This window comes from Carlito syrichta, unplaced genomic scaffold (assembly GCF_000164805.1).
Source record: "Carlito syrichta isolate Samal-C Ts95f unplaced genomic scaffold, Tarsius_syrichta-2.0.1 Scaffold303599, whole genome shotgun sequence".
NCBI lineage: Eukaryota > Metazoa > Chordata > Mammalia > Primates > Tarsiidae > Carlito > Carlito syrichta.
The window spans coordinates 89,315-114,224 of NW_007247695.1; the positions used below are offsets into that span (position 1 = coordinate 89,315).

Below are 24,910 nucleotides of genomic sequence, written 5' to 3' on the forward strand. Positions count from 1 at the left end.
TCTCCAAAAAAAAAAAAAAAATTCACTGAAGCCCAGCATAGACTCTCACAACAACACTGGCTGGTACACTGGTGCTGATGGATTCTCAGAACACTTACCAAGTGGCGGAAGCCTATACTACAAGGTGCCCACCCTCCAAAAGATAATTCCAGGTTCTTGGGTTCCCCTTTCCTACACACACATCTGAAATGAAAGATTCACAAATTAATACTTACGTTTACTCTATTCACTATACTTTGGTATTTTGTTTGATTTTATTCTATTTTATTTCATTTAAAAATGCTAGATGAAATGCTCTAAAGTGATACAGCAACTTACGAACTGAGATTCATAGACTGAAAAACGCTGCTCCAACCAACACATTTTACTGCTTCCTTTTGCTGGAATAGTTGAATGGTTCACAATCCTGCAGCTCTCCCAACCCACTGGTTCAATTTCATTTCTTTAAAAAACTATCCTAGCTGGTGTACATGGGAAATAATATGCACGGAAGCTGCTGCTTAATTACACAGTGTTGAGCATAAGTTAAATGATATATTCCCTTCTGAGTTACAAGTAACCTAGCTACAGAATTGCTGGAGGATTAGTTAAGACAATTCTAATTGAAAAAGAAATATAATTAAGTTCAGAGAAATCATCTGTCTCTGAAGCAAATTGCTTTCCTATCAGAAGATCTTTTCTCATTTATATCACACTGACTGAGCAACACTTTGGTAGGTAGAACCCTGAAATCAGTTTTTCTCATTCATACATTCACTTTGTTACTAACTTACCAACCCATTCTTGAAAAAAAGAAGAGAGAGAGATTTACTAAAAGTGAAAGCTAAGCACTGTGCTTAGTTTTCACAGCGGACTCTGCCTTTAGTTCAAAATTCAGTGCCATCATACCACCATGGGAGGAGATTCTTCTTTCTGCCTGAAGGGAAAGGGATCAGGGAAGACATCAAAGAGATGATGCTGGGACTGCGTCATGATGAGTGATCAGAATTTTATATGGAGTGAGGAGCTGGATAAGTCAGGTTTGGGTGGAGAGGCACGGAGAGAATATTCCAAGTAGAAGAAAACACATGCATAGGACTGATCATGGCATGGCCAATAAAATACAGCTACAGTGGAGTGGGTGGTGCTCATGGGAGATTGATGGGACACAAGGCAGGAAAAGTGGACAGGGGGCGATTATGAAAATTTTTATGATATACAAGTAGTTTGGACATTATTCTGTAGGTGACAGGGAGCTATTAAAGCATGTTTGGCAGCTGAATGACACAGACGGTACTGTGAGAAAGAGAGCAATGGCCTTGTTTAGAACTAGGGGTGACACAGGGTAGGTGATCCTGGAAGTGGAGCGAGATGAGTAGCAGCTTTGAGGGAGTTGTAGGCAGTAGAATGGCCAGGAGTTAGTGTCTATTCATTGTGAACAATGGCACCTGGAATCTGCTTTGAGGAGTCAGGTCAGTGATGATACAGCTTGCCAAGACAGAGGCTACAAGAGAATGAAAATGCATGGGAGACAAACTAATAAGTTCTATATGAGACAGGCTGCATCTGAGGCCACCAAGGAACCTCAAGATGTGACATACCACAGGTAGGAAGAATTATTACCTGGGAGCTGAGACATGGGTCTGGGTATAGAATAGGTTAGGAAGTTATAGGTTCCAGTTGGTAGCTGAGCATTAGCTGTGTGTGTATGTGTGTGTGTTTGTGTGTGTGTGTGTGTGTGTGTGTGTGTGTGTGTGTGTGTGTGTGTAATAAAAATAATAGAGTAAAATTAGGCAGCCTGCCAATTAAAAGAGGGAGGGGGTTTCCGGCAAGAAGGCAACAGGACATGTCAGACTGTGAGAGTCTCCGAAAAAGCGAGTTTCCATAAAGACTCTCTGCGTGAGTGGGTGTGTGCCAGTGGGTGAGTGAAAGTCCGTCTGAGGGGAGACTCAAGTTCATGCACCTGGGGCTCTTGTCCAGAGGTGACTGCAACCCACCACTGCCCTGAAATCAGAGCCGACAGTACACAGGATCATCTGCTGTTCTCGGGACTCTTCTGAAAAAGCCTGCTGAATCCAGCTGATTGTCATCACCTGGCACCCGGCCCACACCATCACCTGTGACAGCAAAGCAGCTGCAGCCCTGGCTCCCATCTGCAGAGAGAGAAGATGGGGAGAGCTGGAGAGGAGCCCCACTACTGGTGAGGAAAGCCAGCCAGAGTCATTTTCTCTGTCCCAGGCCCAGGCAGAGACCTGCATTGCCCCACCCAGCTGCACCCAGCCTCCAACTTAGGATCTGATTACCTACTAGAGGTAATCTCATCAAACTTTGAGAGACAGAAGCCCTTCCCCCAAGCTGGATCAGACACAGACACCTCAGATCTGAGTGGGAGACTCCACAGGCAACAAGCCATATGAGTACAGATCTGATCCACCCTCCTCCCACAGTAGCCCTGGGGCATCTGACCCATTGAGAGCAACCCTATCAGCCTGCACTGAGAGCAGAGGGGAGGAGAGATCAGAGCTGAAAGGAAGTTGGACTTACAGAAATGACCGCAGAGTTTTTTGTTGTTGCTGTTGTTGTTGTTTTTTGCCTGTTTGTTTTGCTGGTTGTTTTTTGTTTGAGTTTTTTTCTTTCTCTTTCTGTTTTTGATTACGTTTTCATGCTTGCTTTGTTTCTGTTATTTTATTGCTTTTTTAAAAGACATCCTGTTTGTATATGGGTATTTTTGAGGGAGAGTGCATTAATAGGGGAGTTTGTCAGTTTGTGTGTTTGTATGATAGTCTGTATGTTTTAGTTTTTAAAAATCTTTTCTGTCTTTGTTTGTGTCTCTTTTCATTTATTAGTTGGTACTACTATTTTCCCTCTTATTCTTCTCTCTCTCCACCTTCCTCAGTCCCCCTCCTTCCTTTTTCCATTCTTTTCCTTTTTCTTACCTCATTTTCCTTTCAGGGAGCAAACCTATATCCTTACTGCATGGACAGATTATAAGACAGTGGGAAATGGATTCCAGGGGGCCCACACACCTGTCAGTGGATACTGGGATCTGCAGATAGCTTCTGAATCACAGCTCTCCCCTCAATTAAATCTCAAAACTGCAAAAAGTACAACCCCCAAACCACAGTCCAGCTTCAGAACTGAACAAAGCCAGAGGATCCACATAAGGAAGAATAGGGAATTGAGCAAACAGAAGTAAACGTTACCTTTTCATCCCTGAACAACAGAATTAAAGAAAAGGCAAAAAGGGGGGCGGGGGGGAAGTCTACACAAATGAAGAAAAATCAAAAGAAGAATGGGTCTCAGATCCCTGGAAGATCAGACACTGAGAATACAGACTTTGAAATGCAAACAGTGAATAGACCCCAGAATGACTGAGCTCAAACCACAAACCCAGATATCAAGACATTAATAAGAGAATAGGCCGGGCTCGGTGGCTTAGCCTGTAATTCCGCATTTTGGGAGGCCGAGGTGAGTGAATTGCCTGAGCCCGGGGTTTGAGACCCACCTGGGCAACTTGGCAAGACCTCACCTCTACAATAAATCAAAAATTAGCTGGGCGTGATAGCGTGTGCCTGTAGTTCCAGCTACTTGGAAGGCTGAGGTGGAAGGATCGCCGGAGCCCAGCAGGTTGAGGCTGTGGTGGCCAGGAGCGTGCCACTGCCCTCCAGCCTGGGCGACAGAGTGAGACTCCAACTCAAAAAAAAAAAAAAAAAAGAGAGAACAAATAGAATTGAGGAGAGACAAGAGGAAAAAATGAAGGAGTTGATAACTACGTTAACAGCAATAAAGAATACAGTGAATGAAATAAATAACAAACTGATAAGTATGGAAAGCAGATTTAGCCAGGCAGAAGAAAGAATCTCAGAACTTGAGGACCAAAATATGGAACTAACCCAAACTATCAAAAACATAGAAAAGAATCTCAAAAAGACAGAAGAAAACCTTCAAGAGATGAGCGATATGGAAGCCAAACCTAAGATTAATTGGACTTCCTGAGGCAGAAAGAGAGACAGAGACCACCCTGGAACAAACATTCCATGAAATTATCCAAGAAAACTTCCCTCATCTCATCAGTGATGCGACCATTCAAACACAAGAGATTCAGAGAAACCCTGAAAGAAAACAAATGAGAAGGCCAACTCCTAGACACATAGTAATTCACCTACACAAAGTAGGTATAAAAGAAAAAATCCTAAAGGCAGCAAGAGAAAAAGGTCAGACTACCTACTGGGGAAGACCAATTAGAATAGCAGCAGATTTATCTACAGAAAATCTTCTGGCTAGGAGAGCTTGGAACCCAATCTTCAAAGTTCTCAAAGATAAACAATTTCAACCAAGAATTACCTACCCAGCCAAGCTAAGCTTCATCAGTGATGAAGAATTAAAATCTTTCCCAGACATTCAATCCCTAAGATTTTATGCTGCCTCCAGATCAGCTCTACAAGAAATGCTTAAGAAAGTATTAAAAACAGAAGAAAGGAAAAAAACCAACAACAATGCCCTTCACAAGAATGTAGAAGAAAAGATTGAAAACACACATGAGTCAACCCCAAAATCAAAAGAAAGACAACAAATAACAATAACAAATTCTATAAGAACCTCATGACAGGGATAAGCTGTCACATTTCAATAATTAGCCTAAATGTGAATGGACTAAATGCATCACTGAAAAGACATAGAATGGCAGAATGGATAAAATATCATAAGGCAACAATATATTGTCCCCAAGAGACTCATTGCACCAGAAAGGACACTCACAGACCCAAAGTAAGAGAATGGGAAACAAAATTTCAGGTGAATGGAACACATAAGAAAGCAGGGTCACAATCCTAATACCAGACAAAATACCCTTTAAGCTATCAAAAATGTATAAAGATACAGGAAGTTCACTACATAATGATAAAAGGTTCAATACATCAACAAGAAATACCCATCCTAAACATATTTACACCCAACATAGGAGCACCAACTTCCATAAAGAAGCAACTAGGTTCACTTAAACAAGATATTGACTCTAACACTATCATAGCTGGGGACTTAAATAAACCACTCACAACCCTAGACAGATCATCAAGACAAAAAATAAGCAAGGAGATCTGGAACATCAATGTGACGCTTGACCAAATGGACTTAATTGATACCTTCAGGACACTCCACCCAACAACCATGGGCTATACATTCTACTCATCACCACATGGAATGTACTCTAAGATCAACTAAATCTTCACTCATAAATCAAGTATACACAAGTTTCATAAGATTGAGCATTGGTGGTTTAGTGGTTAGCATAGCTGCCTTCCAAAAATTGAAATACTGTCAGGCAACCTTCTCAGACCACAGTGGAATAAAAATAAATATCAACACCAATTAAGTTTCCCCAAAACCCACAAACACATGGACACTAAACATGATGCTAAGCAACTCCTGGGTCAACATGGAAATCAAAACAGAGATTAAAAGATAACTGGAAACAAATGAAAATAAAGAATCATCTTACCAAAATCTCTGGGATGCCATGAGAGCAGTACTAAAAAAGGGAATTCATATCTCTATGAACGCACATAAAGAAAATGGAAAGATCACAAGTTAATAGCCTAACAAGTCACCTAAGGGAGCTGGAAAAACAAGACCACCAAAACCCTAACTTCAGCAGAAGAATCCAGATCACCAAAATAAAAGTCCAAACTCAGGACGTAGAAGACAAAAAGATAACACAAAAAAATCAACAAAACAAAAAGCTGTTTTTAAAAATATGACAAACAAGATTGATGTTCCCCTAGCTAGACTGACCAAGAAAAAGAGAGAAAAATCCCAAATAAACACAATCAGAAGTGCAAAAGATGAAGTCACAACTGACCCCAAAGAAAAACAAAAGATTACCAAAGACTACTATGTACATTTGTATGGAAATAAACTTGAAAACCTTAAAGAAATGGAGGACTTTCTGACATCACACAACCTCCCCAGGTTAAAACAAGAAGAAATCAAGACTCTAAGTAGAACAATAACAATCCAGGAAATCGATTATGTCATAAAAAAACTACCCCCCCAAAAAAGCCCTGAACCAGATGACTTTCCAGCAAAATTCTACAAAACATACAAGGAGAAACTGACACCAATCCTATTGAAAGTATTCCAGGTAATTGAGAAAGACAGAACTCTCCCCAAATCATTTTACGAAGCTCACATCACGTTGATACCTAAACCAGGTAAAGATCCAAAAAAGAAAGAGAACTACAGGCCAATATCCTTGATGAACATAGATGCTAAAATTCTCAACAAGATCCTAGTAAACTGGATTCAGCAACACGTCTCAAAAATCATCCACCACGACCAGGTAGGCTTCATCCCCGGGATTACAGGGCTGGTTCAACATTCACAAGACCATAAATGTAATTAAATACATCAGCAGATATAGAAACAAAAACCACATGATTATATCATTAGATGAGGAAAAAACTTTTGATAAAATCCAGCACCCCTTCTTGATAAAAACCCTTGAACATCTAGGCATAGATGGAACATATCTTAAAATAGTAAGAGCTATATATGAGAAACCCACAGCCAGCATACTGCTTATCAGACAGAAATTGGAACCATTTCCCCTAAAAACTGGAACAAGACAAGGATGCCAACTTTCACCCCTCCTTTTCAACATAGTTTTGGAAGTCCTAGCTAGAGCCATCAGACAAGAGTGGGAGATCAGGGATATCAAATTGGAGAAGAGGAAGTCAAGTTATCCCTCTTTGCAGACGACATGATGCTATACCTCGAAAACCCAAGAGAATCTGTCAAAAACCTCCTTACACTGATAAAGGACTTTGGCAAAGTCTCAGGTATAAAATAAATGTGGCAAAAGACAGTTGCATTTCTATACACCAACAATAAACAAACAAAAACCCAAATAAAAAGCACAATCCCATTCACAATTGCCACAAAAAAGTCAAATACCTTGGCATCTTTCTAACCAGAAGCATTAAAGACCTTTACAACGAAAACTACAAAACACTGCTCAAATAAATCAAAGATGACACAAAGAAATGAAAAAATATTACCTGCTCATGGATTGGAAGAATCAACATTGTTTTTTGTTTGTTTGTTTGTTTTTTTGAGTTGGAGTCTAACTCTGTCGCCCGGACTGGAGTGCAGTGGCCGCTCCTGGCCACCGCAGCCTCAACCTGCTGGGCTCCGGCGATCCTGCCGCCTCAGCCTTCCAGGTAGCCGGAATTACAGGCATGTGCTACCACGCCCAGCTGATTTTTTGATTTATTGTAGAGATGAGGTCTCGCCAAGTTGCCCAGGCAGGTCTCGAACCCGCAGGCTCAGGCAATCCACTCACCTCAGCCTCCCAAAGCAACATTGTTAAGACGTCCATGTTACCCAAGGCAATCTATAGATTTAATGCAATATCCATTAAATTACCAGCAGCATTCTTCTCAGACCTGGAAATGACAATACAGAAATTCATATGGAAACATAAACAACCACAAATTGCCAAAACAATCCTCAGAAAAAAACAAAAACAAAATACAAAGCAGGAGGTATCACACTCCCAGACTTTAAACTTTATTATAAGGCTACAATAATCAAAACAGCCTGGTATTGGTACAAGAACAGGCATATAGACCAATGACACAGAATAGAGATCCCAGAAGCAAAACCTTAATTTCTCAACCAACTTATCTTTGACAAAGCGTCCACCACCAACCACTGAGGAGAGGAGCGCCTTTTAAATAAATGGTACCGGGAAAACTGGTTGATCGCATGCAGAAGGTTAAAACAAGACCCCTACTTATCCCTATACACAAAAATCAACTCTAAATGGATCAAAGATCTAAACACAAAACCTCAAATTATAAGAACCTTAGAAAATGCAGGAGACAACCTTATGGAAATTGGAACTGGCAACCAACTCCTGATCAAAACCCCAAGTGCCCATGCCATAAGAGATAAAATAGACAAGTGGAACCTCATCAAACTGACAAGCTTCTGCAAAGCCAAAGAAACCATCAAGAGGTCAGGGAGACAGCCCACAGACTGGGAAAAAATACTTGCCAACTGTATGTATGACAAAGGCCTAACATCTAGGAACTCGAATGTGCCGAAAAGAAAGAAACAGTCCAATTACAAAGTGGGCAAAATATATGAATAGACAATTCTCGAAAGAAGATATACGAACAGTCAACAGATACATGAAAAATGTTCAGCCTCACTAGTCATCAAAGAAATGTAAATTAAAACTGCACTGAGATACCAGCTAACTCCAGTCAGGATGGCCATCATCAATAACTCAAAAAAACAACAGATGCTGGAGAGGATGTGATGATAAGGGAACACTTCTACACTGTTGGTAGGAGTGTAAACTAGTACAGCCTCTTGTGGAAAACAGTGTGGCAATTCCTAAAAGATCTAAAAATTGGCCTTCCATATGACCCAGCAATCCCCCTACTGGGAATATACCCAGAACTACTCAAATCACCCTATGAAAAAGATACCTGCACACATGTTTATCGCAGCATTATTCACAGTAGCAAGAACATGGAACCAACTGTGCTGCTCATCAAAAGAGGACTGGATAAAAAATGGTACATATACACAATGGAATATTATGCAGCCATAAAGAAGAACAAAATCATGAATTTCATAGCAACCTGGATGAACTTAGCAACCTGGATAATACTGAGTGAGCTATCATAGCAACCTGGATAATACTGAGTGAGCTATCACAGAAACAAAGAACTGAGTATCACTTGCTCTCTCTCCTAAGTGGACCTTGAACATTTATCGTGATACTATAGAAAAAGGATTGGCAGTAGCAGGAAACTGCTGGGGTGTAGGAGGCGGGATTGACAATAGTGGGAATCTGCTGGGGGGGGGCACACCTCATCAACAAAAAATAAAAATAAAAATAAAAAAGAGGAAGGGGGGATAGAGAGGTGGGAAATAGTAAAACAGGAAAAAAAAAGCTGAAAGAATAAATCTGAGAAGTAGAACAAGAATTGGAAAAGATAGCCATTATGAATGCCACAAATGAGAAATAATTTCAAGGGAATTTTCAGCAGTGTCAAATAACAAAGAAAGCCTGGAAGGTGTCCACTGGCTTGCTCAGAAAAGTTCAGGGAAGGGCTAAAGGACAGGGAGGTAGAGAGGATGTCAGACTGCAGAAGGAGCAGCCTAGTATCGTCGCAGTGGGAAATGAAGCAAAAGGAGTGCAGAAGAGAGAAGTGGAAATGCAGCAGAGGGAAATGGAACTGTAGCAGAGGGAAAAAGGAATACATTTCTTCTCCCAGCAAGAAAGGCGAATGCAGTAGAGGGAAGCGGGAACACTACAGTGCGTAATGAGAATGTAGCAGCAAGGTATGGACATGCAGCAGAGGAAAATGGGAATGCAGCAGAGAGAAGAGGACATATAGCAGAAGAAAATGAGAATAAAGAAGGAAGTGAGAACGCAGAGGAAAATGAGAGAGCAGCAGAGGGATATGAAAATACAGCAGTGGGTATTGAGATTGCAGCAAAGGAAAATAGAAATGAATGCAGCAGAGGGAACCAGGCATTCAACAGTGGGAAATGGAAGTGCAGCAGAGGGAAGTTGGAATGCAGAGGAAGGACATGGGTGTGCAGCAGAGGGATCTGGGAATACAGCAGTGGTCACTGAAAATGCAGCAGTGAGAATTCAAAGGGCAGTGTGGGAGAGGAAAGCAGGAGAGAGAAAGGGGAATGCAACAGTGAGAGGTGGGATTGCTACAGTAGAAAATGGGAATGCAGCAGAAGGAAATAGAAATGCAGCAGAGAGAAACGGACATGCAGTAGAAGAATTGAGAAGAAAGAAGAAAGAAATGGGAATGCAGAGGAAAATGAGAATGCAGAAGAGGGGAGTGGGAATGTAGCAGAAGAAATGAGAGTGCAGCAGAGGAAAATGGAACTGCAGTCAAGGAAAATGGGAATTTAACAGAGAAAAATGGAAATATAACAGACAGAAATGGAAATGCAGGAGAGGAAAAGGAGAATGTAGCAGAGGGAGATGAGAATGCAGTGAACAAAAAGGGGAATGTAGCTGTGAAAATGGGAATGCAGCAGAGGGAAATGGAAATGCAAATGAAGAGATGGGAATGCAGGAGAGGGAATGTGAAGGCAGCGCTGGAAAAGGGAACGAGGCAGAGGAAAATGGGAACACAGCAGAAGAAAATGGAAATGCAGAAGAGGGTAATGAGAATGCAGAAGAGAGAAGTGGAAATGCAGAAGAAGGAAGTAGGAATGAAGCAGTAGGACACAGGAATGCAGCAAAAAATGAGAATGCAGTAGAGAAAAATGCAAATACAAGAGAGGGTAATGAATCATATGAAAATGGAAATGCAACATATGGCGAGAGAAATGCAGCAGAGGAAATGAGAATGCAGCAGAGAGATGTGGAAATGCAGTAGAGAAAAGTGGAAAAACAACAGAGAGTAACGCAGCATACAGGAATGGGAATGCAGCAGATGGAAATGGAAATACAGCTGTGGGAAATAAAAACACTGTGGTGGCAACCAGTAATACTGCAGAGGATAATAACAGTGCAGCAGAGGGAAATATAAATGCCGCAGTGAGAAATGGGAATGCAGCAGAGGGAACCAGAAATGCTGCAGAGAGCAGAAGGAATGAAGCAGAGGAAAATGAGATTACTGAGAGAGAAGCAGGAATGCAGCAGAGGGAAGTGGGAATGTGGTAGAGGCAACTGGTACTGCAGAAGGAAGTGAGTTTGCAGAAGAGGGACATGGAAACGCAACAGTGGGCACTGAGATTGCAGCAGGGGAAAACAGGAATGAACGCAGCAGAGGGAACCAGGAATTCAACAGTAGGAAATGGAAATGCAGCCGAGGGAAGTTGGACTGCAAAAGAGGGACATGGTTGTGCAACAGAGGGATCTGGGAATACAGCAGTGGGAATTCAAAGGGCAGCAAGGGAAAGGGATGCAGCAGAGAGAGGTGGGAGTGCTGCCGTAGAAAATGGGAATGCAGCAGAGGAAAGTAGGAATGCCGAAGAGGGAAGTGGGATTGCAGCAGAGGAAAACTGAATGCTGCAGAGGAAAATTGGAGGGCATCAGAGGAAAATGGGAATGCAGCAGAGGGAAGTCAGAATGCAGAAGCGGGGAACGGGGATGAGGAAGGGGGAAATAGATGTATAGCAGAGGGATATGGGACACAGCAGAGGGAAATAAGAATGCAACAGAAGGAAGTGGGAATGCAGAGGAGGAAAATGAGAATTCAGAAGTGGGATATGGGAATACAGCAGAGAGATTTGGGGATGCAGCCACGGGAAGTGTACCACACATCTTTAAAAGATAAAATAAAATGCAGCAGTGGGATTTGGAAAGGCAGTGAGGGAAATGAAATGAAGGAGAGAGATGGGAATGCAGCAGGGGACAGCATATAGAAGAGGGACATGGGAATACAGCAATGAGAATTGAAACTGCAGCAGAGGGAATGAGATGGTAGCAGAGGGAATGGAAATATGGTAGAGACAACTGGGAATTCAGCAGAGGAAAATGAGAGCGCAGCAGAGGGAAGTGGGCATGCAGAAGCGGGAAATGGTTATGTAGTAGAGAGAGATGGGAATACAGCCATGGGAATTGAGAATGCAGCTGTGGGAAGTGGATAGGCAATGAGGAAAATCGGGAATGCAGCCGAGGGAAGCTTGAATGCAACAGAGGGGTATGCGAACACAGCAGAGGGAAGTGGGAATTAAGATTGCAGCAGAGGAAATGGAAATGGGGCAGGGAAAGGGGAAAGCAGTGGAGGAAAAAGTAAATGCAGCAGTAGAAAATAGGAACACAGCAGAGGGAAACTGAGTAAAGCAGAGGGAAAGATAAATGCAGCAGAGGGAAATTGAATACAGCAGAAGGAAATGAAATGCAACATACGGAAATTGAATGTAGTAGTTGGAAATAAAAATGCATCAGTAAGAAAGGGTAATACAGCGGAGAAAAATGGAAATAAGACCGTGGAAAATGGAAATGCAACAGAGGTACTACAGCAGACAGAAATGGTAATGCAGCAAAAGGAATGGGAATGTAGCAAAGGGAATCCATCTGTGGTGGAGGTAACTGGGAATGCAACAGGAGGAAGCTGGGATGTAGTGGAGAAACATGAGAATGCAGAAGTAGGACGCAAGAATATAGCAGTGGAAATTGAGAATGCAACCAAAGGAATGTGAATGCAGCAGAAGAATTTGGGAATACAGCAGTGGGCATTGAGAATGTAGCAGAGGAAAGTTGGAATGCAGAAGAGGGAAATAGGAATGCAGAAGAGAGAAATGAGAATGCTACAGGGACAAGTGCAAGAGGAAGAAAGTGAGAATTTAGAAGGAAATGGATATGCAGCCAGGGGAAATGGGGATGCAGCAGGGGGAACTGGGAATGCAGCAGAGAGGAAGACAGCAATAGCAGTAGACATTCTAGCATCATAATTAAGAGGAGACACTGGTCACAGATTCATTTATGCAACTGTACTGATTGAACACCTGTTTGGGGCATTTGCTTAAGTCCTATGGATTTATCGGTGAGCAAGCAAAAATGAAAATTTATTTCCTTTAAAAATGTATACTGTCAGATGACCTGGGTTGCATATCGATTCTTTCACTTCCTTCTTGTGCGGTCTTAATATAATTTTTACTCTAAGTAAATCTTAGTTTACTAGTCCATGGGCTGGTGTGATAATAGTAGCTATGTCACTAGTTGTGAGAAACAGAAAAGTGATGTATACCACTTGACCCAGTGCTTGGCATTTAATTATCTCTCAATAAATGCTCACCCTATTGAGTGGACTTTGGACTCTGCTTTTCCAGAGACTTGTCTATGATGGTAAATTAAAAGAGATCTGATTATAGCAAAAGTGGATTCAGGATTAAGGGAGGGCATCTCAGAATGAGAGTAATCTGGTTTGTGTATATACATGGGGAAAGTGAGCCTAGTTGAGGAGGAACCTACAGCAAGACACCCTGGAGGAGGGGAGGGTCAGTGGGTTGCCACTGAGTAGGTGGTTGCAGACTTACCACATCACCCAGAGGCGATCAGATGAAACACAACAGCTTTGCCCATGAACTTCCGTGTGGCTGTATGTTTCACTGTTTTCTCACCATCTGTTTCTGGACACAGGCAGCCTGGCACACCCAGGGAATGAGCCCCCAGGGTGCTGTTGGTCCCATGACTAGTTACCAGAATGACCATTTCTCCAAAAGTTCCAGCACTCTCTTTTTCACATTAGCCTGGTCTTTCAATATTTCCCACATTGTAAAGACTCTTCCTTGTCCAGATTCGGGAGCAATGGGTGTTGCAGAAGCACATTAGCTGTGAAGCCAAGACAAACCTAAATCCACTGTCACCAACTAGCTGTGCCACTTCAGTAAATTCCTGAACCTAAGAACTTTGTTTCCTCCATTGTGAATATAAGAATGGTACTTACTTCATGTGAGATTAAACCGAAAAATGGAAAACACTTGTTCCCCGCCTGGCACATAATAAGTGCTCAAAATATTTGTCTTTCTCATCTCCATAGTCCCTGAGCATAACAGCCATTTAATACTTACCTAAAAATGACAAACAGAATGACTCATAGAGTACTACCTGGTCATTTGCTTAACAATTTCTCATCTACAAGATGGGAATAACAATAGCTACCCCCTGCCCTTCAGAATGGTGAGGATTATTTGACATAAGAAGTGGTTATTTTGATTGTTGCTATTATGAAGGCAAACAAGAAAATGCTCCAGGTCTACTTTCCCATCCTGACTGAAATCCTGGTAAGGTGAAAAATCCTGATACTAGATACTAGCACCGAAATAGAAAACTGAGGTGTGGTTCTATGTTGAAGGCCAGATAAGAATCCTTAAAACCAACAGACAATGTGTGCATTAAACTTCAAGAAGGGCTGTTTGCATTTCAGCCAGCATTTCCATGAGTGCTGACCTAGAAATTTGAGACAGACTGACCAGTAGACATATTTTAGAAGTAGGTGTGGCAGGATTTGGCAACTGATTCATTTTGGGTTGGAGATAAGGGGAGAGTCAACGCTGACCCCGGGCTTTGAGCCTGAAGGCACAGGAGAAGAAAATGGAGCAGGAGGAGGGAGAAGTGGCAAAGCGGATATGCCAGTTGGTTCACCCTCAGTGTGAGTAGCACTAAGGTAAGAAAGCAACTGTTCCCATTTTGTCCACTGTTTCTGTAATCTTGTAGCACACCTGAGACTCACAGCTGCATAAAATGGCCCTCTCAGTGACATGCTGGGCAACAGAGCATCAATTTAGATGTCAAAAGACCTTATCACTGCCCTTGAATTCTGATTTGCCTTAGGCAAGTCCCTGAAGTCCCCGAACCAATGGGTACCTCAGTTTCTCCTTTCTGTTGGAATGGGGTAATGTTGATTTTCACCAGCCCAATCTGCAGCATGAAAATCTAATGGCAAAGTGTGTCATGTGTTCTGAACTCCTGGCCTAAGAGGGACTATGATGGAAATATAGCTGGTCTGACCACATAAAGTGCTTATTACGTCAGGAGTGTGATTAAGGTCCCGCAGAGCTATTTAGAAGGTGAGGAGGGTTGGGGGTGAGGTGGTCTTGGATGAGGTCTGATAGCAGCTAATGGAATTACCTTCTCCTCGTGAGTGTTCTCTGGATGCCCTTCTGTTTTCCTTCTGTACCCCTCCCTTCTCGCCGTTAGTCCTCAGCAGCTCAGTTCTGTTCTTGTGCAGATGGTTCACTCCTGCCAGGCCCCACCAGGGAAGAAGTTGCATTTGTGAGAGGAGAGAGAGGGCACTAAATGGGTCCAAGAGGCATGGCTGTGACACTCCGGGACACTGGGACACTGCAGGAACCCGAACAAGGCAAAATTATTGTTTTTCCTTTCTCTGCCATCCAAACACGAAGCTACCTGTGGCACCTAAATTGCAAAGGCTGTGCTTTGCGTGTATGTTGGGCCCATTGACTTGGGGTAATTGGGAAAAGAACAGGAAATGATTAAGGACTGAAGGCTGCCTGCAGGGCTCCAGGCCCCATGTGAATGCCGTCTCTGCTGTGAAACAGAAGCACATGGTGCGTGCCAATTACTTACCCACGTGATGCAAGGGAACAAAGCTTTTTGACCTTTGCTATGGGGATGGCAAAAGATTGAAGATGTTTTGTGTACCTTACCCTGAAGACCAGGGCTTTAATCTAACTGGCAGAGTGGTCAAAGGAGTTAATATTGGTTGGAGAAGAACCTGGGTCCAGGCTTCACAGTACAAGAAGCTGGTGTGAGAGGCGCCTGTGATCATCCCTGAAGCATCACCATGTTCAACACTGTCCCTGGGCCCCAAGATATGGATCTCTTTCTCTCTTTTTTGGAGCTGACACTTCAAGGATAAGAAGCTGGAAGAGAGAGCTGGGTTGGCCTCCCCAAAGGCAGGCAGGGGTGACAGCCTGCACAATCATGGGAAATATTCTCTGAGGTCATGGTGTCTCTCTGATTCTGACACTTTGGAGAACTCCTGTCATCTCCCTTTCCAGTGATTCTCATGCCAGGGTGATGAGGTTAGGCCTGAAGTAGGTTAAAGATTAAAACTAAGCAGGAAGACAAGGGTTTGAATTAAAAATAGAGACCTGACCCATGCTAACATTCATCTTCGTGTGGAAAAGGAGAGGACGATTCAGCTTTCGATATTTTGGATTTGTGTTGCTACTGGGAGGGGCAACTTAATCATAGAGAAGGGGGTATGTCTGGGTCTATATTTGGTTTCATTCTACACTCCCCCCGACCCCTTTTCTACCCTTGCAAAATCATGTAGTGAAGCATTGAATCCTCTTTCCAAACTCTTTGGAGAAAGGTCTCTCTCCCCAAGTGAATTGTTGCTTTTGCCTTTCCTTTCCCGTCAATTGCTTTTGCAACCTTTCCTTTGAATCCTACTTCTCTGATGTTCACCCTTGAAGGTAAAAGCCACCATGGTTCAGAGCCCACAGAAAGACCTGCAGTGTGCAAGATCAGTGGTGCTGGGTGAATCTGGAAACTTCATCTTCTAAGAGTAAAGATCCAAGTGCTTGGCAGTCAGGGTGGCCTGAGAACTTCTCACTGCCCAAGGCTGGGTTTGGGAGGGTGACATGAATTCCTCTGGTGGCCGTGGGCCAGCCTAGAGGCTCCCTCATTTCTTTTTCCTTCTGGCTTAAATAGGAATGGCCATGAGTTATGGAATGATGTGGGAGAGGGGGATTGCCACCTTACAGACCCACAGAATGCAGCAAAGATAGTCTGGGGCCTGAGATACCAGGAGGTTAGGGCGAGGCAATCCCTCAGCCAGGACTCTGGCACATGTTTCTGTTCCTAGGAAAACATCTGTACTTGTTGACTTAGCAGGAAGGCTGGGGAGACACACAGTGCAAGCAGGGAGATCAGACTGTAGACCGGCAGAAACGTGACTAAAATACAGCTCTCACTTTGGTATTTTCTCAGGAACATCTGTGCAGGAAGGTTTCAGCTCCATGACAGCATTCTGTTAAGGTAAGGAGAGCCAGAGCAAGTTTTGTGGGTTCATGCAATTCACTTATTGTTGGTAAATGTTTAGAAAGAGTCTGCCGAGTTGTTTTCTTCATGTGAAAGTTTTACAATCGTGACTGAATCAAAATCCTACAGAAAAATGTTTATCCATCTATATTTGGTTCCATTTTACCTTCATTTCTGCCACATCATCCTTATTACCTTATGTTACATTTTTCTTCTCATAAGTTCTTGTGACTGTCCGTGTCAATCTATGAAAGTAGCTTGGTGCAATGGAGAGTACCCTGGGCTTGGAAAACCTGAGATCTACTTCCCTCTCCCCGTGTGACCTTGGGAAAGTCACTGCCCCTTAGTTTTCTCATAACATGCTGGTAATGCTATCTTCCTACCTCGCTATCAGGGATATTGTGAGACTCAGAAACGCAAGTACATGGAAGCAATTTCTCTTCTTAAGTCATCCATCTTTTTCTATCTCCCCCCTCCCGCCTCTCAATTCCAGAGTTTTCTATATTCTCATATACGAATGTATCTATATTTCACTTCAGCTCAAGTGTGTCTTTCATAATCTGCTATGGGATCACTCTTTAAAATGAGTCTGTCTGGAAGAGTACCCCCTTCTCTGGAGAGGATTTAATGCTTCCATCTCAGACTCAAAGGCTCCTCCATTGGAGCTGGCACCACATGGGCAGGCAGCGCTTCCCGGCACAAGTAATTGGGCCTACATTCTTGAGGCTGTGTGGGACCAAATGCCGTGGGCACAAGTAGCTTCCCACCTGGGAGTCAATCCCAGGTTTCCTGGGACCACATATGACTTTCCAAGACGCGTCCCAAGGAAGCTCTAACAGGCCTATTCCCAAGGGCAAGACTTTTAGCCTGTTTTGCCATCTGCTGGGTCCTTAACTCCTAGAACAATGTCTGATACATATTAGATACTAAATAAATATTTGAATGACTGGATGTATGAAAACGAGAGGCAGCAGTGGAAAACCTGCTCTTCCCCTAAAATCTTCACATAGGCCTTCACCGGAATCGTCTCCACAGCCTCTGCACAACTTTTGTGATCATTGTTCACTTGGAGAAGAGCAGCTTTATCAAAATCTGCCAGTAAGTTTATCCTAAGAAAAAAGTGACACAGATATAACCCTTAAGATGTCCCTACCTCTCCTCCACTGCCACCACAATCACCAGAATAAATAGAAAGCATATAGACACATAAGCTTTACCTGTATACATGGCAGGGTGTTATTATTACACGAGTTATCTAGAAAATAGATTACACATTATATAACATAGTTATGTAATATATAATCATCTATATAAAGCGGTCAGGAAATAGTCTTATTATTATACAGGCTGCAAATTAATTAACTTGAATTCTTCTACCATTGTTATATAGCAGCTTAGGTGAAGTAAAAGTATGACGTTAACTGTTATGGAATAAACAGTCCTGTAGCATGGGGTCTTTGGAATGAGTCCATTGGAATGAATCCTTTCATTTAAGGTTCGGCTTCACCCAGGAGCCACAAGCGGAGCCTGTGAGAACCTTTTCTCCATCCTCACTTTGGGATCTAGCAGCAGGGCGATAAAGAGACTGTGTTTGATACTGAAAGCAAGTTTTTCAGATAAGCGCATACACCTGTCAGCACCCAGTGAGGAAAAAGACCACAGCAAGAACTTGAACAGGGAAAATTTAACTGAAAAAATTTAACTGAAAAATTTGACTGCATAACTGTTTTTGCAGAAGGGTGAAAGAGAATTCCGAGTTATGAGTAGTAGCTGCATGAGAACGACTTCCGCTCTGGAACTGAGGGAAAGTGGCAGAAGAGCTCTGCAAGGCTGAGGATCAAGACTGTGGCAAGGGCATGAAGAACATCCTGGGGCAGGGGAACTGCCCACCGATGGAGGGAAGACTTGGCCAGCTGCCCAAGGAGTGGCTGCCTTGCAAACAAAACAAACCAAACCAGACCCAAACCCCTTCTGCCTCTGCCCCAGCCTCCGAGTCTCCCTCTGGCGCACTCTCTTGGCAGAGTCTACCATGGAGCGGAAGACAAACGCGATCTGGAGCTCGCAGATTCCAAGTCCAGTATCACAAAGCAGGACAAGAAGGACGCATTTGAACTTGGAGGCCAAAAATAAATGATTTACACACCCAAAAGGGAGAGAAGAATTTCCGCTTTTAAAAATATTCTGACCATGAGCCCTCTCTGCATTCACCAAGCTGTGGAAATTGGCACCGTCTTTTTCCCATCTCCTGGCCCCGGTTCTTTCTGGCATTAAATGAGACCGCGTGTTCCCAACCCTGGCTCCATATTCGCATTACCCAATGAATTTTTACAAACTACTGAGTATTTAGCATCTGCAATTTCAAAATCTCCTCAGGTAATTCTAATATGCAGCCAGAGCTAAAAACCTCTCGGCTAGGCAGTGGTAAGAACTAAGGCTGCTACAAAAATAATATATATTTAGGGGCACTGTAGGCCTTCAAAGGCCCAGTAACAGAAAACTCCGGGGTAAGATAGATCTGTTCTGCCTCTGCAACTCAGGCCAGTTAAGTAACTTCACTGCGCCTTGGTTTCCTTCTTGGTAAAATGAGGGGTGGGGAAGGAAATAGGATTTGTCCCGGCATTATTATGAAGAACAAATGTGATAATATGTGTGAAATGCTCAGCACAGCACTGGTCATTATTAAGCATTAGGTCGGTAATGTTTGCGCAAAGACCATTTCTTAAAATGCCTACCTAATGTGACACTTGGAACAAAGCAGAGTGCCACAGAGTCCAAAGGGACAAGATATTCCAAGATTGGTGCCTAAGTAAATATAAGGAATTAATTGTTGGATATTAGAAAGGGGCGAGTTAATACCAAGGCATTGCTAGACAACAATACCACATTCCATTTATCCTGAGTTCTTTACAGTTTGCAGAACAGCTTCACATTTCATGTCTCATTTACTCCTTGCAATAGATTTGTAAGGCCGTTCCACATAGTGATAAGAGCTTGGTGTTTGACACCAATCTGGCTGGTTTTGAGCTGCAGATTTTTCACTTAATAGCTGTGTGACTTTGAGTAAGTGGGCAAATCTCTCCAAACCTCAACACTGTAATAATATTTGTAAAATGGGATTATTAAGAGAATGACATGAGATAATGAATGAAAGGGACTGGAATATAGTAGATGCACACTAAATGACAGTTTCTCTTAGATGTAACTTGAAGGAAAAATATTTTCTCCTCTGATTTCTGGGAAATTTATTGGAAAGGATAATTAATTACAATGCTATGTGCACTGGGATTAGAGAAAAACATGCATCTAATTTTTAAAAAAGACAAGAGAGAAAGTGAGAAAATATTGACTTTCGAGGCTGTGTATTGTTAAGCAGTGTAGACGTGTTGTGTGTGTGTGTGTGGGGGGGCATTTTATAAGTCATTGATGAGAACTCAGTACCTAGACTGAGAGCAGGAGGAAAAACAACAAATTGGTACTGCTTTGCTCCAAAAGAAGAAATATTATTTCTGTGGTACATCTTTGAAGAGTATGCAGTCACAGTTAGGAGAACGGATGTGTGTGTGTGTGTGTGTGTGTGTGTGTGTGTGTGTGTGTTTTGAGGGTAGGCATAGGGAATGGGGAAGTGTCTACAGACTCAAAAACCTCTTGAGTTGAGACAGGTAATGAGACATGGTAGGGGTGGCACTAAACCAGAGAGAAGATATTCTTTACAGGCACAAAAATCGAAATATTCAAAAAACCAATCAATCAAAGCTGGTTTCCTGGCTGGAATCAGTCTCCCGGCCACATTTTTTTACCATTGGTTTAGACTCCCTTATCTGTGGGATGGTACCAGAGGTGCCTACTGATCAACCATGAATAATGTGCTCCCGCCTCCTCTCGTGTGGGCATTGTAAAGAAGATGATAGGTTGTAGAGGGCCAAAGCACACCTTGCGTTGTCCTGATGGAGTCTCCAGTGACGTTAGGCAATTATACAGATTATGGGGCATGGACTTGGGGGAATTCCCTGTCCTAGAGCTTGCCTGGGAGAGGAAAAGAGACTAATTTCTAGGCAAAGAACATCACTGTGGACAGGTTTCCCTGAGGAGAATGGAGAATTGGGACTCAAGCTATGGAGTGCTGACAGAAAAGGGGTATCTTCAGAAGATCATAGATCCTAAATTGGAAAGTAAGTCCAGGAATCATTGTATACTCAATGACCCAAACTCTTATAATAATAACCTCTTATTTTCCTCATATGGTTGCAGGAATCATAGTCATATTTAATATCCATTTAAAGTTTAAAATTTATGTATAGAATTTCCTTTAGATAGACTAACTTTGAAGGGTACATACATATCTAGCTGTGTATTGTGGTAATATGCAGAATTACCGAACTGGGCAGCAGCAGTAAGTGGGGCCATCCCCGTGTTCATTCTGCAGCTCCAACTGGAGAAGGAAAGCGGTCCCAGGGTTCCAGAGGGTGACCACCCATGCAGTGGTGGTCTATGGCGAGGTAAGAATGACAACAGACAGCAGCTGCAGGTTTGGGTGGAATTAGAAGAAAACATGAAACCCCCCTTTTACCAGATGCACTGACATGGTAATAGTGGTTCTAATTCTGACTGCATATTAAAATCATCTGGGGGCCAGTCACAGTGGCTCAAACTCGTAATCCCAGCACTTTGGGAGGCCGTGGTGAGAGGATTGACTGAGCCCACGGGTTCGAGAACAGCCTTGGCAACGTGGCGAGACCTCATTTCTACAATAAATAAAAAAATTAGCCGGGTGTGGTAGCACACACCTGTAGTTCTGGTTATTTGAAAGGCTGAGGCGGAAGGATCTCCTGAGCCCAGCAGGTGGATGTTGGGGTGGCCTTGAGCATGCCACTGCACTCCAGCCTGAGTGACAGAGTAAGACTCTGACTCAAAAAAAAAAAAAAAAAAAATCACCTGGGCAGGTTTTCAATTGCCCTATACCCAAGCTGCACCCAACAACAATTGAATTAGAATCTTTGGGTGATGAGATCCAGGCACCAGCATTTTAAAAATACCCAGACGACTTCAAGTAGGCAAAGTTGAGAACTGCTGCTCAAGGTAACCTATGATGGGAAAACACAGGTACATTGAATCTGTGTTTAAAGTAAGTGGAGTCCATAAAGTTAGATGATTTGTTGAAGACCACAAATAACAGCTTTTTTTTGACAGGCTAACCACCTTTGTGGTGGTCATTCCTGTTCTTTTGGTCATTCTAGAATTATACAAGAAGTTTCTTCCAGAGGATCATTTATATTTTGAAAGGATTGTTTGGGGCTTGTAAAAGGTTGGGGAATAGAAATATTCAAACCAGATGACCAGGGTAGGTTCTACTGTTTGAGTAATGTATGCAGAGAAAGGAGGTCAGTCCTGGAGCAGCTTAAGAGGCCCATCTTCCTGGGACAGTGGCTGATGTCAACATGACTGGGTCCTCTCTTCCCCTTTCATAAGACTGGTTTTGCTAAAAGTCCCTTACAGTGAACCTCAGGATGGCACAGAGGTGTGCAGAGTGCCTGTGCTCCGAGCTAATTAATTAAAGATGTCCCAGGTGGTGGGTGAGGCAGACAGTATATAAAACAGATACCTGCGACAGTCTTGGGAATACCTGCACTCATCTTGAACACTTGGATCTTTGTTTTATTGAAGGTCTTGTGATTGTAATCAAATTTTTAACTATATCCTACTGAGGAATTCATATACCTATTCTCAAGCTCCATTATTTAAAATCAGAGCCAAGAGGTGAGTGGAAGTCTTGTCTTCTCCCAACTTTTATTTTTTAAACAAATCTCAGATTTTCCAGTCAAATCTATCATGTAACTTTCAGATTCTTGTCAAAGCAATTCTATGACTTAAAGACAATTTGGGCTTTAAGCAAGCATTTCCAGAGGTGAAGAGAATCACTATACGAATATCTGGGAAGAACCCCGGGTTTATGTTAGAACTTGCTACTTTCTGGAATGTTCAGGGAGAAAGGAGACTTTTTCATTGTTTCAGGACAGAGGGGAGTACAGGAGGAAACCTCACGGATAAGCTCTCTGAGACAACAGCTTTAAGAGACAATACATTGTCCTGGAAGATGCCCTGAACCAGGGATTAGTAGCACTGGCTTCTAACCAGGATAGCTGTACATTGACTCACTGAGGCTTCTTGGCTGTAAGATGGGGTTCTACTCATTAACTGGTCTGTATGGCCCTTTCTGATACAATTGTTGTAGGAGGAGCACGTGGCTCTTAATGAAGTGATGATTTGTGATTACCATGTGAAAAGCTCATGTATGTATGCTCTTTTCTTTTATCATTAGAAATAGCTAAGAAGGAGATACTATACTTAACTTGGATAATTTAGAAATCAAGGTATAGTGGCAGAACTGGGACTAGAAGGGGATAGGGGAGGGGGAACCATTCGGATAAATGCAGTAACTCAAAGGATAGGCTGGAGAGCCAGATCAAGTCTGTTGCTTGTCTTGGCTGTGGGAGGGACTTAATCATTTTGTGACTAGACCTGAATTACTGTTGTTCACCTGGAAGATGTGTCTGACTGACTATTTCTTGTAAGTGCGCTTCACATTGGTTGAAACGGGTCATTTTGCCTTCCTGATACCTCCACAATTAAAGTATGCATTAAAAAGTAACCCAATTACCACTTTATAGGAAATACAGAGGCACGGGTTAATCATTAACGTGGGAATGCAACCAGAAAAATCCGACTGTGGGAACCTCTATAGGACAAAATGCCCTATTCTGTCAACAGGTAGATTTCTAGAAATAAAGAAAGGTGAGTAGTGAATCTATAGATTTAAAATAAGTTTGAGAAATAGCAACCAATTGTTTAACTTATGATAAAAAACAAAAGAACAAAACCCCTGTAAAACGGTATTACATTTGAGACAACGAAAAATTTCAATACTATTTGCTATCAATTAATTATTAGTAAATTATGATGACACAAAGGTATTATAATTACACTAAAAAAGAGTTCTTAGTTTTTAGAGATATATATTAAAATATTTACAAGAAATGATACAATTATGGAATTTGCTTCAAGATAATATAGGAGGGAAAGTGAGCATGACAAAGGGACTACATCACCAGGCAGTAGAAGTAGATCCTAACCCAACTAGATTCACCAGTCCAGACTACCACTGACAACCAGAAACTGGGAAAGGGATTTTTTTCCAAACAGCACCTTTAACAAATTTTTCAGAACCATAGTAAAGAAAGCACAAAGACCAAGAAAAAACTCTGATTCTGGATTTTTTTTTTTTACCCTGATAATTTGTGGTAGGTTTCTTTATTTTCTGAATATAAAGTGACAGAAATAATTTGCCATTAGAAAAGAGAAAGAATCTTTGACTATTTACAGCTTTTATACATCACAAAGTTTTTCTTGTTTTTATGTTGTCTTTTTTTTTTAATTCATTTTAATTTTTGTTCCTGCATCATTTGAACAAGTCCAAACTGGAAATCTATACAGCTCACAAAAAAGCCCTCCACCCAAAAGACCCCCCACCCCCACCCAACCCCAATGAGAAACAAGATAAATCAAAAGAATGAAATCAACTTATTTCTTTTTTTTCAAGGTAAGTCATTTGCTTATATATATACTTGTAATTATTTTTTTCAAGTTCAAACACCAAAATTCAAGAGAGAAAGGAAAAAATAAAAAGACCCAGGCATCTGCCCCTCCCCCCACTCCAGAATCTCAATTGATCCCTGCATGTCCAAAATAAGAAATATATATTTACAGAAAACAAAAACAAAAACAAACAAACAAAAAAAGAACTGGAGGTGGATGGGCTGGGGATCTGAGAGTCCAGAGGAAGGAGAGCCAGCCCCAGGGAGGAGGGTGGAATCTGGGCCTCACAGAGTCGAGGCAAGCCTGAGTCGTCTGTGCTTTCCCTGGGGAGAACATCACACAGGGAAAGCTGTGACCATTTCCCCTCCGCCATGTTATTTTGGGAGAGGCGTGGCTCCAAGTTTGCAACCCAACCCCAGAGTGGATGCGTATTTTATTTCAATTGTCTCTCTTTCTCTCTCCCTCTCTCCCTCCCATCCTCTCTCTCTCTCTCTCTCTCTCTCTCTCTCTCTCTCTTTCTCTCTCTGTCACACACACACACACACACACACACACACACACGCAAGCACACACACACGCATCAGTCATTGTGGCTAAGTGTATTATGACACTGCCTGAGCATTGGCTCCTGTCAAGTGGAAGAAAAGAGGTTTGCCCTAGGGACATGAGTTCACTGCCTTGCCCCTGCTCTGATCTCCACTGTTACATGTCCTCTAGCTCCCTTGAAATGTTTCCATAAATGTTAGGAACGCTCTGAAGTATTAATGCTGGGATGGTCACTGGGTAACAAAATTTCTGTGATGATTCCCTCTCACCTATCAGTTTTGTGTCCGTTCC

General features: G+C 42.4%; 1 protein-coding gene across 1 annotated transcript in view; it reads right to left on the reverse strand.

Moving 5' to 3' along the window:
• Window positions 1–2,068: 2,068 nt before the first annotated feature.
• Window positions 2,069–24,910, reverse strand: part of GRIN2B (glutamate ionotropic receptor NMDA type subunit 2B) — a 253,183-nt gene continuing 230,341 nt past the window's right edge. The window contains exon 12 of the mRNA XM_021712674.1: window positions 2,069–2,132. The gene's annotated coding sequence lies outside the window, so the exon portion shown is untranslated. The remainder of the gene's footprint in view (window positions 2,133–24,910) is intronic.